Genomic DNA, 13,181 nt, shown 5'->3' on the forward strand with positions numbered 1-13,181 from the left:
AGAACAAATTTATATGCACTACCAATGGTCATCTGGGCTTCGTGAGGGAGGAGAAACAAACAAAAACCATCAGGAGAGAAGGCAGTGATGCAGACGCTTTCTAGATACAGGATGGCATGGTCTGTCCTGGGTTCGGTCTGTAAATCTGAATTTTTCCTTACGTAAAGATTTTTTTTTCCTGCTTCTCTATACATATGGCCGAAAAGTGATCTGCTCTTAGCTCTACAAGAGCTCAGTTAACAGAGATTGATTAATCTGAAACAATTTTAGGAGAAAGATTTGATTGACTTGGTTTGGATGAGTTACAGCCAGGCTGACAGGATTGTATGGGACAAGCAGAGCTATTAGGGTCTCACACTTGTGTGTGGTAAGTCAATTCCCAGAAAAGGGGGACATTGGGACTCATAAGACTGAAGACCACTAATATTATAAATTATATTTCTAATTTTTATTAAATTTCTTGCCCACATTTTGATTCTTTTGTACTTTAAGTTCTGTGCTCATATCTGTATGCTTTAGTATATGAAAATAAAACAGGTTTTTTAAGAAAGTTAAATTTCTACTGGAGTAAGAGGTAGCTGGAAGTTTGACTTTCATGCTGGAGTTTTTACTGCCTGCTTAAGATATAAAATGCCATTCTTCCAAAGCTCTGAAATAGCTCAATAAATAACCACTAATATTGCTGTTCAGGCATTTTAATTAAGCATCTTTAACTTTCACTACCATGATATTCTCAAATAATGTCTCATGCAATGAATCTTTTTGGTTGCAAAACTGGAAGCCCTCCAGTAATTTAAGCAACATTTCGAATGAATTTAATTTGAACTCAGATTCTAGGTAACTTAGAATTTTTACTAGTATCTAACAATAATCACAGATTTGTAATACCTTTAATCTTCTTTTTTTATTGTTAATAAACAGTTATTTCCAATTCCAGGTTTTTATATTTATTGTTTCCTTACAGCTAATTATGCTGAAATCCCAATGCCATACAATAAAAGGAGACTTTCGGTCATAAAGATAATATTTGCATCCAGAGACCATGGAGACATTCTTTGATTTAAGAGATGAACTCATTCACCATGGAGAGTGGATGGTTTCATTCTCAAATTCTACTCTCCCAGGGACCCAAGGAGACTAGAACTTTGTGCATTTACTTCCTACCCCATTTTTTTATTTTATTTTTTAAATGCATTCAAAATTGTGCTAGTCTCCTGTGCTGGATGGACTTCGAACTGCATGATATGCAATAAAACTCATTTTAGATTAAAAAAAAATCAAATATCATCCAGGTATTTGGCAAATATCATCCAGAAGCTGGCAAATATTCTCATTTAAGGGCCAGAGAGTAAATAGGCATTATGGACTACGTGTAGTCTGTCACATGTCCTCCTCCTTCTCCTCACCTTCCCCTTACACCTTATTTTCTGCCTCTTTTACTTCTTTTGTTTTTTGTCTTCTCTCTTCATTTTCTTTGTAACCTATTCTTAGCTCATGGGAAATGCAAAAACAAGCTTCAGAGTTGGCCCATGAGCTTTTTTGATCCATCATTACAGTCCTGAAAAGAACCTGAAAGTGATTGAATTTTCTCTTGTCAAACTCTCATGAATTTTCTATCATCTCTTATGATTAAATCATATGATCAGATTGTGGTATAAAAGATGAAACATGCAGAGCAAAGGAAGTAAGGGTCAACCAATTGATAAATGATTTCAGAATTAATAATAAGGTATTTATAAACATCTATGTCATGCCAAATACTAAATAAGTATATTTTTCACTGAATCCTCCAAATCACACTAGTGGATTTTATAATTCCCACTTTATAGATGACAAAATAGACATGAAGAGGTGACATTACCAAGTAACAAACTATTTGTTGAGTTCAAACTCAAGGTTCTGTGGTACATAAAGCCCATCTTCATGATATACCACATTGTGATCTTTTGCAGAATAGAGTGAAGAGTACTGCATACCTCTCCACTGATTTGTAAACATTTAAAAAACTGCATTCTTAAAGTATATACTGAAATTGTTAAGGTGTTAAAAGAATTTTTACAGGTACTTATTAAAGTCAGTAAGTGCAAATAAGTTTGAACTGCTTAGAAATAACAGTATCTTTAATGATAACGTTGCCTTTTGCTATACATATGGTTTGAAAAGTTCCAAAGTTCTTATCCTAATAAATTGAAATAATGCATTGCCTAAAATGTTCAATATACCTTGTTCCCTGTTTCCATATCAGGGCACTTATAATCACCATGTGTTCATGAAATGTGTAAGAAAAATGTGGGGCTATTTTTCCCCTCTCTTTTTCTAAGGCTCTAGAACTGAAATGAACTTGCTTAGTTAATGATGGAGCTAAGACTGCTTTTGGATTTATACATACCCTTAAGCTAATGAATATTTTATTACATTGCTTCTTGTGTGTTGCTTTATGTTTTAGGGAGAGCATTTTCTTTCTTTCTAATGGATATACAGCTGGACCTACTTTTCTCAGATTAGCTTACCATCAAGGCTATTATTCCATAAATGTGCATCAGATGTTACTTAAATCTAGCTTGATTACAGATGCTCCCTACAGTTTTATTCAATTGCTTAACTCTAAGCATTATACCATCAAGCCATTTAATTTAGCCATCTCCAAAAGTTTTGTTTAAATTGTTTAATGTTATGGTTATTAAATAACTCATTACCCAAACCATAAAAGAGAGGTCATAGCAGAGTAATAATGTTACTATCTGAATATTACTTTTTCTTGTAAGTCTCCAACATAGTAATAAAATATTGTACAACTCTTAAAATTTTTTTGTGAAATATAGAAGATGTCACATTATATCTGGACTTTATAAATTAAGAACTCATAGTGTTGTATTGGTTTGCATTAAGTATAAAAATAACTCAAAAGGGTTTCGTGGTTTAATCATCTTTCACAGAACAAGAGTGTCTTAGCTTGGGCTGCTATAACAGAATGCCATGAACTATGTGGCTGAAACAATAAAGAAATGTGTCTCATAGTTCCAGAGGGTGGGAAATCCAAGATCAAGGCACTGGCTGGCAGCTTCGATGTCTGGTAAGAGCCATCTTCCTCATTCACAGACAGCCGTCTTTTTGTTGTGTCCTTAAATGCAGAAGGGGCAAAGGGTCTCTTTTATAAGGTCACTCTCCCTATTCATGAGGGCTCCATCCTCCTGACCTTATTATCCTCAAAGGCCCCCATCTTTTAATACTATCGCATTAGAGGTTAGGATTTTAATCTGTGAATTTTGGGAGGACATAAACATTCAGTCCATTGTAGAGAATATACATTATTATATTACTTTTTAATTTAAACTTTCATGAACTTGCCCTGATGTGCTTGAGGCATTATGGAAAATTTCACAAGAAGTTTACATCTTCGGGGGGGGGGGGCGGGAATACATAAATATAAGTTATAGCTGTGCTGTTTAATATTGTAGCCACTAGATATGTATGGCTATTTAAATTTATTAAAATAAAATACATTTAGGAATTCCGTTCCTGAGTCACACTAGCCACATTTCACCTGCTCAGTAGCCACTTGTGGCTAGCGGTTGTCATATTGGACAGTGCAAATACAGAAAATTTTCATCATTGCAGAAACTTCTATTTGACAGTACTGTTAGAGAAATAGACTAGCATTTTTGCATATGAGTTTATTATATATTTTATTGATTATTTTTACTTTGTGTATATGCAAATTTTATTTGAAAAATCTTATAAATAATAAATATGAGGTCAAAACAATACATCAAAGACAAAGAAATGGAGATATAAACAAGGAAGGAATGAGAAAACTGTCCAGAGAACTATTCGTGATAGAGTAGCAATTACTCTCAAAACTTAGCTCTAAATTTCTTAGCAGCCAGGGCAAAGAGCGATAAACAATGACCAATACCAGTATTTTGGAGGGAAGGAAAAACATGTTCATAGATCCATAAAGTATATTTAAATTATCTGCCTTATAATGTTACTTAAATAGACCTGAAATAAAATTTATAAAGTATATACTTCTTATGTTTATACAACTTATAAAATATATAAAACTAGAAAAATAAGTGTATAAATTAAATATAATTCAAACAATAAAAAAGTATATTTGGAAGTTTACTGACATGAAGTAGCTGTTTTTAACATGGAAATACTACTGACCACTAAGACCTTGGTTTTTTCGAATTTGGCACGTATACATCCTTGTCAGACCTATTTTTTTCCCCCTTTGCATCCTCCCTCCTTCAAAACAGGGCATGAGGTGAAAAGACAAGAAGACAGTGAGTGAGAGGACACTGAGTGCCTAAGTAAGTCTTTCTCTGTGTGGATGATGCCTAATATTAGGGCTACTGTCATTAATTCCTCTTTGAGAATTTCAAAAGGATAGAGCAAGAAGTATGATACATAGATTTGAACTAAAGTTTTATATTGTTCTTATTACAAAAATGTTAAGTGACATAAGGGCTATGCATTCTTATGAGTAACACTATTCTGGAAAAACAATTTTAATTAACAGGAATTTGTTACTAATTTCTGTGTAGACTGAATTCTTTCATCATTTTTTTTTTTCCTATTAACTCTGCCATTAAACCTTCTGTTCTACATGGCACTAATGTAAATCTGACAATAAATATATGCACATGGATCCTATTGTTATAAACTTTGAACTATATAATTCTCATTTACTATTAAGACATTATGTACTAGGTCATCATAAAGTCATTTTTTTCCCCTCCCTGGCCTTGAATCCTAGGATAAATTTATTATTAAAGATCTTTTGGAATATGGAGCATAAGTAGCATAAGAGAAAATGAAATCGAGAGCAGCTTTAATGTTGATTCTCCACTTATTGTTCTTTATAGTGACTTTCAGTGAAAGTCAATGAAATAATGAGAAAACACAGATCTGTGCAGAAATGTAATGGTTCAGGAATGCTACTTTTAATAAAGCTTTGCTCGCATACCTGGATAAAATTTTAGGAAAATTTAAGAAAAGAGAAACTAACATATGCCTTAACACATGTCTCTTACATGACCCCTCTGAACACTTGGCTTTTGAAGAGCAGGGAAATTAAAAAAAAAGAAAAAGAAAAAATCAGCAGGATATGGTTTTCCAAAATTGGTGACATAACCTGAAAGCAAGTATCAATCTCTTTTAAACAAGAGGAGTGGGACATTTGGGCTAATTGAAGATTTCCTGGATTCAGGTTAGCACAGAGAAGAATCTCTTGAGGTAGAGCTGAAGGAGAAATCATATAGATGTTCTGTCTTTTAAGAAAACAGTAGATGAGGTGGAGTGAAAGAGAGTATTGTCAACACCTCTAGGGCAATGGTATTGGCCATATTCTGGTTTTAAGATGGTGATTACTTCATGGATGTCCACTTTATTGCTCTATTTCCTAACTTATAATGTGTTACATATAAAATTAGGTATCTATTGCTGCATAAGAAATTATTCCCAAACTTGATGATTTAAAAAAATATTATTCTCACTATTTCTGAGTCAAGAGTTCATAAGCCATTTAGTTAGCTTGAAGTTTCTCATGAAGTTGCAGTGAAAATATCAGCCAGGGCTACAGTCATCTGAAGGCTTGAGTGAGGCTGGAAAATCTGCTTTCGAGGTAACCTACTCAAATGGGTAGAAATTGGTGCTGGTTTTCAGAGGGAGGCCTTAATTTCACTTTATGTGAACCTCCTCTTGGGCTGTTTGAGTGCCTTTGCAACGTGGTGGTTGCTCTTCCCATGGTGGATGATTCAAAGACTCAAGGCAAAAGCAGCAATGCTCTTTTATGACTTAGACTCTTGTTATCTCTATGCCTTATTCTACTTGTTGGAAGTTAGTCAACAAGTCCAACCCACATTCAAAAGAAGGGAAATTAGGCCCCAACTTTTGATGGAATGAGAATCAAAGAATTTTCAAACACTGAAAAATAATCATATTGGTTTTAAATATATAACAATTAAAAAAATCCATGAGCTCAGATCTTAAGATATCAATGAGAAAAATCTAAAATGAAGATCACAGATGAATAATAACAAAAGAGAATAGAAACTGTTGAAAATACAGTAAGAGTGGGAGACACTAGCGAAATGAATTGGAAATGAATAGGTCATTAAAAAGGATTTGTAGTAAATTGAATAATGGCCCCAAAGATATCCAGATTCTAATCCCTAGAACCTATGAATGTTACCTATATGACAAAGGTGACTTCGCAGATGTGATTAAGCATCTTGAGATGGGGAGATTATCCTTGTGGTGCTACAAGTGTCTTTACACAGAGGAGACAGAGGGAGATTTGACTACAAAGACAGAAAAGGAGAAGGTCTTTTAGAACTTCCAGGAAGAAACTCATGTTGGTTTTGGCCCAGTGAAACCCACTTCAGACTTCTGACCTCTAAAACTGTAAGAGAACAAGTGTGTATTGTTTTATACTACTGAGTTTTTGGTAATTTTTTACAGAGTCTATAGGAAAATAATGCAGGATTGGAGAGAAATGTATAGGCATGGAAGAGAAACAAAGGAGATTCAAATTATTCATACTTGACTGAAGAACAATATTGAAAAGATACATTGAGAATTGCTTCTAAAATTATTTTTCTGCCTATGTGACAGTGGAAGGATTGACTCCTAGCAGTATAATGAGTAAGTGTAATTTCAAAATTATTTTAATTAAATCCTACCTATTTGTTACTTTTGATACGTTTTGATCTTTCTCACAAGCGAATGACTTTTAAATATGTGAAACCACTTCTCAGATACATCATTTGAAAAATTTAGTCTTACTATGCCCTTGACTTTGGAATTTTATATCTGTTGTATGTAAAGCTTTCTTCATATGAACTGCCTACTACTTAAATATCAGACAAGATAAAATTTAAGACAAAACATTACTAGGGAAAAATAGTTTACCTTGATAAAAATTTCTTTTCACTATAAAATATAGAATTATAAACTTGCAATATCTTTTGATACCAAACCAAATGAGAAAAAAATTATAGACCTTTTTCACTTATAGGAACATATAAAACAAATAAGTAAATATTAGTGAATAGAATTTATCAAAAGTCAATGCAACATTAGAAATTGTATTTATCCTACGAAGTCAGCATTAGTTCACAATTATAAAATCAATGTATTTCACGCTAATAATTTAAATGACAAGAATGATATAATTATTTCAAGATATAAGATATAATTTAAAAAATGTAACACTAATTCAATAATTAAAAAAAATGCTTCTAGAAAGCAGATTATAGAAGATAATTTCCTTAGCCTGATAAAGATATTCACAAAAATTCATACCAAACATCACTCCAAAGAGAATTTTCTTAAAATTCAGAAATAAGACTTAGATGCATGATATCACCACTTTAACATTTTCCTAGTTACTAGCCTTTCAATAAGTTAATTAAAAGAATAACATTTGAAATATGTTGAAAAAACTAAATTATTATTTTGAACTGATATAATTGTCTATTTGAAAAACCAAAAGGAATCTACAGAGAAATCATTCAAATTGATGAGGGTTTTTCAAAGCTGTAATATAAAATATTGTTATTTAAGTCAATTTTATTTTTATATCCTATTGCAACTAACTAGAAAATGTAATTTAATATATCATGTGTAATAGCAATACAATATTCTCGGATATAATAAAAAAGCTTAAGATTACTATGAAGAAAAACACAACTTATTGAAAGACATTATTAAATAAGACCTAAATATATAAAAAGACATACCATATTTATGGACTGAAAACAATATTATAAAGAAAGTTAAATATGATATTCCAAAATGACAAGTTAGTCAAGTGTCCTGACTAGGAGAGCTAACTGTAGAGACTCAATTCCTTATTTCCTATAAAATGCAACCTCTAAATGTCTCTGGTAATTATAAAACACTAATAGCAAATACGGTTATTAAAAATACAAGGTTATTTTGTATTGATAATGACAATAAAAGAACAATGAGTTAGGGACTATCAGCTATGCAAAATGAAAAGAACACATTATTTTGGGAACGATACCAACTTTCAAAAATTAAAACCAAAGGACAGAAAGTTAAAAATTTTATGCTGTAACAAGTAAACCTTCACATTAGTAAGGGCTTCAATCGAATGACCAATGACCTCAATGACCAGATTTTGAATCATTTATAAGTAATTTAAATGAATTTATTGTGTAAAATATGTAGTAACTATTTAAATTCTTGAGACAAATTGGTTTTCAAAATTTGGTTAATGGGCATATGAGTTCAATACATCAAGCATTAAGCAGAGTACAAATAACAGTGACTGTGTCTCTCTGCATGTATAATTAGTTCTTATAACTAAAGAACTGATCAGTACTGATGCAGAGGTACACTGCCCAGATCCCCTCTACTAGACCAAATCTCTCTTTTTCCCAGCTGTTGTGAATGTTGTCTGATGATGGTTCACAGTCAGTCCCTCTCTAGAAATTACTCTTTGTAGAAGGGAATTGTTTTGCCCAAGGTTATGTCCCTCCCTGGGGACAGCCTACGTTTAGTGGTTGATGTGGAGGCACAGAGTCTCAGATCTCAATGTGGGATAGCACTGAAGGGCCATCCTGGCTCCAGAACTTTTTGTAGGATGTGCTGCGGCCTCTCTTGCGCCAGCATCACCCTGTTACAGGTGTTGTTCCAGAAGTAGTAAATTATTATCTTTGCATTCTAGTTTCCCCATGAATAAAATGGGGATATTAATAATGATATCAGAGGGTTGTTGTTAGAATTAGTTAAGGTAATTCATGGGAAACTATATAATATTAAAAAATTAGCTTTTATTCTTTGCTTGATTATCTTTCTAGAGTTCTTTGCATGCTTTTTGTTTGTTTAAACATCTATGAATACACTGTTGCAGTAAAATCAGTGATACTTTTCTGGCCTTTCACTTTTATCTTTTGTTTTACTGATAATGTGCAAGGAAACAGGAAGCCACTATTAACAGCCTAACTTAAATGAGAAAAATTAATCACAGTTTTCTTTTTTATATAAATTTTATCTTTTAACAAGTTGCAAATTATTTAATGAGAGACAGGAATGTTATCCAAATGATACAAGAATTAATTTGCATTTGGGTGGGACTTTTGTTTGTGGATTTAAATTTTATCTCTAACTGGAACTTTCAAAAAAATAAATTTAATCTCTTTTGCCACACGATGGTAGTGTTGCTTCTCTTGTTAAGCCATAAAAATAGATTTTAGATACCAGTTAAAATTGTAAAAAATTATATTTCTCTAAGGAGACCTAACAATAAAATATTAGTTTCATAAAGAAAAAAGACTCCTACACATTTATGTTATTTTTAAAGAGCAGGAAACATCAATGCCAGTGTTTCCTGAGGAGAATTGCCATTTCTTCTTTAGGAAATATATCTTTGCACGTCAGGAACATTCTCATCATCTCCCTTCTTAAGGGAATCTTATTTTAGATATTGTCTTTTAAACTCCTGTCCCTTTTAGTTGGGTTGACCAGTATAATTTGTTTCCTATTAAGTTGATATAGATATTTATCTTGAAGAGAAACTTTAAATGACACTTATATTGATTGTATTATACATAATCTTTTATAGCAGATTTAGAATTAGAAGCCAACTTGGAACTTATCTAGTGTTACCCTCTATTTGCATGCAGTAATTTCTTCTGTATCATCCAGAACAGATGGCCATGCAGTTTTTCAAGCGTCTCTAAGGATGTCCTTCATAGCAGCCTCTATTCGTTGTAGGACCCCTAAAAAAGGAACTGGTTTGCTATTATGCTCAACATAATGTGGTGTTGCTTGGAATCTGTGAAGCTTCTATTTGCTTGAATTCAAAACCATTTCATTTGTCTGGAGGCAACCATCTTGTTGAGAGAATGAGTCATAGGATAAAATTATGAAATGCAGTTTGATGCATACTGTATTCAGTCACAATCTGTCCCATGGATCAAACAATATTGAAGAAATATAACAAGCTACATTTTGTACTCTGAGAGATCTGAGTTTAACATGTCAGAAATTATTTATTTTCCTTATGACCATTGCAGATTTACTGAAATATTTAGACAATTAGAATTTTCTCTTGCTCTGTCCCCAGAAGTGCAGTTTTCATTAATACTGAATTTTACAATAAACAGATTTAGCAGAGGAAACAAATTCCTTTGTTACCTTGTCAAATGGGATGGTGGCACGTTGAGAAGGCACACCTGTCTCAGCAGGGTCTTTCTTATGTTCTCAGGGAAGACTTTTCTCCTCATCCAGTAATTCAGTGACTGTAATTAATTGAAGGTAAAATGGTAAGAGAGAGATTTGTAGAAAGATTCAGGCTGATCTTACAGGAGTCTGAATTACATTGGGGTCACTGTGGGTCCATGGTGCATTCCTCAGCTTTGTAGATTTAGAAATGTCCTCTTATCAGTTCAGCAAGGAGCTGATTATACTCTGAGGGAACCTACCACACTAACTGATCTCAGAAGAGAATAAAATATAAACCCAAGTCCTTTGTTACATTTCCCATGAGAAGTTCATCTGGCAGATAATCTGCAGTGGTCACTGCCTATGTCATACCATTTTAGTGGGTTTTATAATAACAGCTCCCCAAAGGGTACTATGCCAGGTAGGTGGATGAACCAGAACCTTATGGGATATGCTACTTCTGCAGATAGCTAATCACTTTCATTTTATATTCCTTCTTGTTGGTTATAGTTTCAGAGGTGATGTTTCTGACCTTGACCTTGAATTCTTATTTGGGTCCTGGAGCAACCTATGCATAACAACTGCATTCACTTTTGTGACTATAAATTTTGGGGTGTCTAAATCTAGAAATTAAATATGAGTCATTTGTTTTTTAAATGCATGCCATTCGTAATGATATTTCTTTGTTACTACATGGCATTTTGATCAAGAGGAGGAAGGAAGAAACATTTCAGTTTCCTCCTGTTTTGATTAGACATGGGAGATACTCTGGTTAAATAAGATGCAAAGGGTGAAAAAGTGAAATAGTAATATGAGAAAATGGAGTTAAATAACAATTTGATGTTCAAATGGAAGGCCAAGTAAAGATTCATATAACATACATCTTTAAAAAAATCAATGCTGACCTTTTTTAACTTGATGAAGGATGTTTACCATATATATATATTTACATATATATAACATTTACTATATATATATACATTTACCATATGTATATTTATATACATATGTATTTATATACATATATATATGTTTGCTCAAAAATTATTTAATGCTTACTAAATGTAAAGGACTGTATTTGTTCACTCAAAAATTATTTAATGCTTTACTAAATGCAATGGAATGTGTTAGGCATGAAGGAGACAAAGATAAATAAGACATAGTCTGTATCTCAAGATGCTCAGAATCTAATTGGATAAGCTAACAAGTAAATAGGCGATTCTAATCAAGTAGGTTATAAAGAAACACAAGGTGCTACTGATAGAGAGGAAAATGTTAATAGCTCTCTATTATATTTATCAATAATACAGTGAAAACGTGTTTAAGTCAATGTGTTTTTACACTTCTACATTGTTGTCCTTTTGTTGTAAAAGATTTAAGATAAAATAGATAATTGTTCATAAAGATGAGATACAATCATTATATATATTAGCAAATCAGTGTAATTAAGGTCTTCATTATGGAAGTAATGGTCCTCAAAAGATGACATTTTTAAAAATCATTTGGACGAGGATGTAGCAATATCTCCCAAATTTTTAATGTATCCCCCAAATCACCTCACATTAAACATTCAGTCTATATGAAAACAGTATGTGTGGGATGCTGGCACAGCTTCAGGCAAATCTTTTAGAATCTACCTTCTTCTCAACATGCATATGAACTCACCCAACCAAACTGCCGCTACAAAGATCCTCCCATTCAGAAATTCGGAACCCGCTACTGTATGGAAGGAAGTCTATGATATAAAGCCAGAGTCACTGTAGCAAAAATAGAATATATGCTATTTCCGTATGATATATAAAGTATTTATCCAAGATGTTAGAGTCATGATTTTAAAATTCTTTGCTTTAACTGCAGCATTTTAATACCCTTAATATGAACCAGCAGAACATACTTGGACCTTTCAGAACTTCAGAGAACAAATTTACTGAGCCAGTATGGATCCTTCTTCGGTGAGCTACAGAGTATCTGTGCTCTAAATCTTTATCATGACCCTGAACTACTGAAATCCTATCAATTACCTCACTAGCATAAATAATATTAAATAAAATTTTATCTATTATTTACCCACCCAAATGTCATTTGTTGTGCTCCTATTATGTGCTAGGTGCTATAGTAGTTATTGGAGTTTCTTGTCATCCCTATCTCCAGGAAGTTTGCACTGTATGTTGGGACATAGATTTAGTAATGATCTATTATGTGACAAGTATTCTAATTATTTCTTGAACACGGTGCCACAAAGATACTAGAGAGGAATAATGAATATTGTCTTTTGTTGTCAGAGAAAGGCTCTAGAGAGAAGAGGCCATACTTGTACTAATTCTTAAAGAATGAATAGAAATTTTCTAGGTGGTTAATGCAAAGACATTTTGAGAAAGTGTTATGAGGTAAATTACATATGATTCATTTATTCTTTTCATTTTAAGTTCTATCTTTTAGTAAGTTAGATGACTAGAAATTTCTATGCTTAGACTGTACTATCTTAGTTTCCTGAAAAAAATGCCTTCACTGGATTGGTTTAATATTATGGTCATAGATTTTTCTAAGAAATACCTGTATGAAGATTATGGCTGCATTATTAACAAAATGTTTTTGATGGATATCACATGTTGGTTTTTAAATATGAGTAATGCTTAGCAAATATTTTCTTCACACTCTTCATAAGTAATTATTTTTTCTTGGTCTTAAATTGTTTGATCTTTTTACCATCTACCTTAATTAAGATATATATACTTCCTCTTTTATCTCACTTCTTTATGGATAACATAGATCCTATCATATATAAAAATTCTCAAAGTCCCTTTTATAGCACTACTAAGTTTTCTTTATCTTCATTTATTCTTCTTACTTTTTTAGACTAACTTTTCCATAAGAGTTTTCTAGCCATTCATTTTCCACTTCTTTCTTTATGTGATCAAATATTGCTTCTAAAATCATTATTTTTCTAACCAGGGTGTCATTCAACCTATGAAGCTGCTTAA

At 32.5% G+C, this 13,181-nt stretch overlaps 1 long non-coding RNA gene across 2 annotated transcripts in view; it reads left to right on the forward strand.

Annotated features, from left to right (window-relative positions):
- Nucleotides 1-1,234: 1,234 nt before the first annotated feature.
- LOC107520568 overlaps nt 1,235-13,181 on the forward strand; it is an 89,860-nt gene continuing 77,913 nt past the window's right edge. Inside the window, exons 1-4 of one of the 2 annotated variants that reach the window (XR_001599349.2) lie at nt 1,235-3,073; nt 4,263-4,316; nt 6,469-6,651; nt 12,058-12,152. This is a non-coding gene — a long non-coding RNA (uncharacterized LOC107520568). The remainder of the gene's footprint in view (nt 3,074-4,262; nt 4,317-6,468; nt 6,652-12,057; nt 12,153-13,181) is intronic. The other variant, XR_001599348.2, reaches the window with a different exon arrangement.

This window comes from Rousettus aegyptiacus, unplaced genomic scaffold, assembly GCF_014176215.1.
Source record: "Rousettus aegyptiacus isolate mRouAeg1 unplaced genomic scaffold, mRouAeg1.p scaffold_m13_p_1, whole genome shotgun sequence".
NCBI lineage: Eukaryota > Metazoa > Chordata > Mammalia > Chiroptera > Pteropodidae > Rousettus > Rousettus aegyptiacus.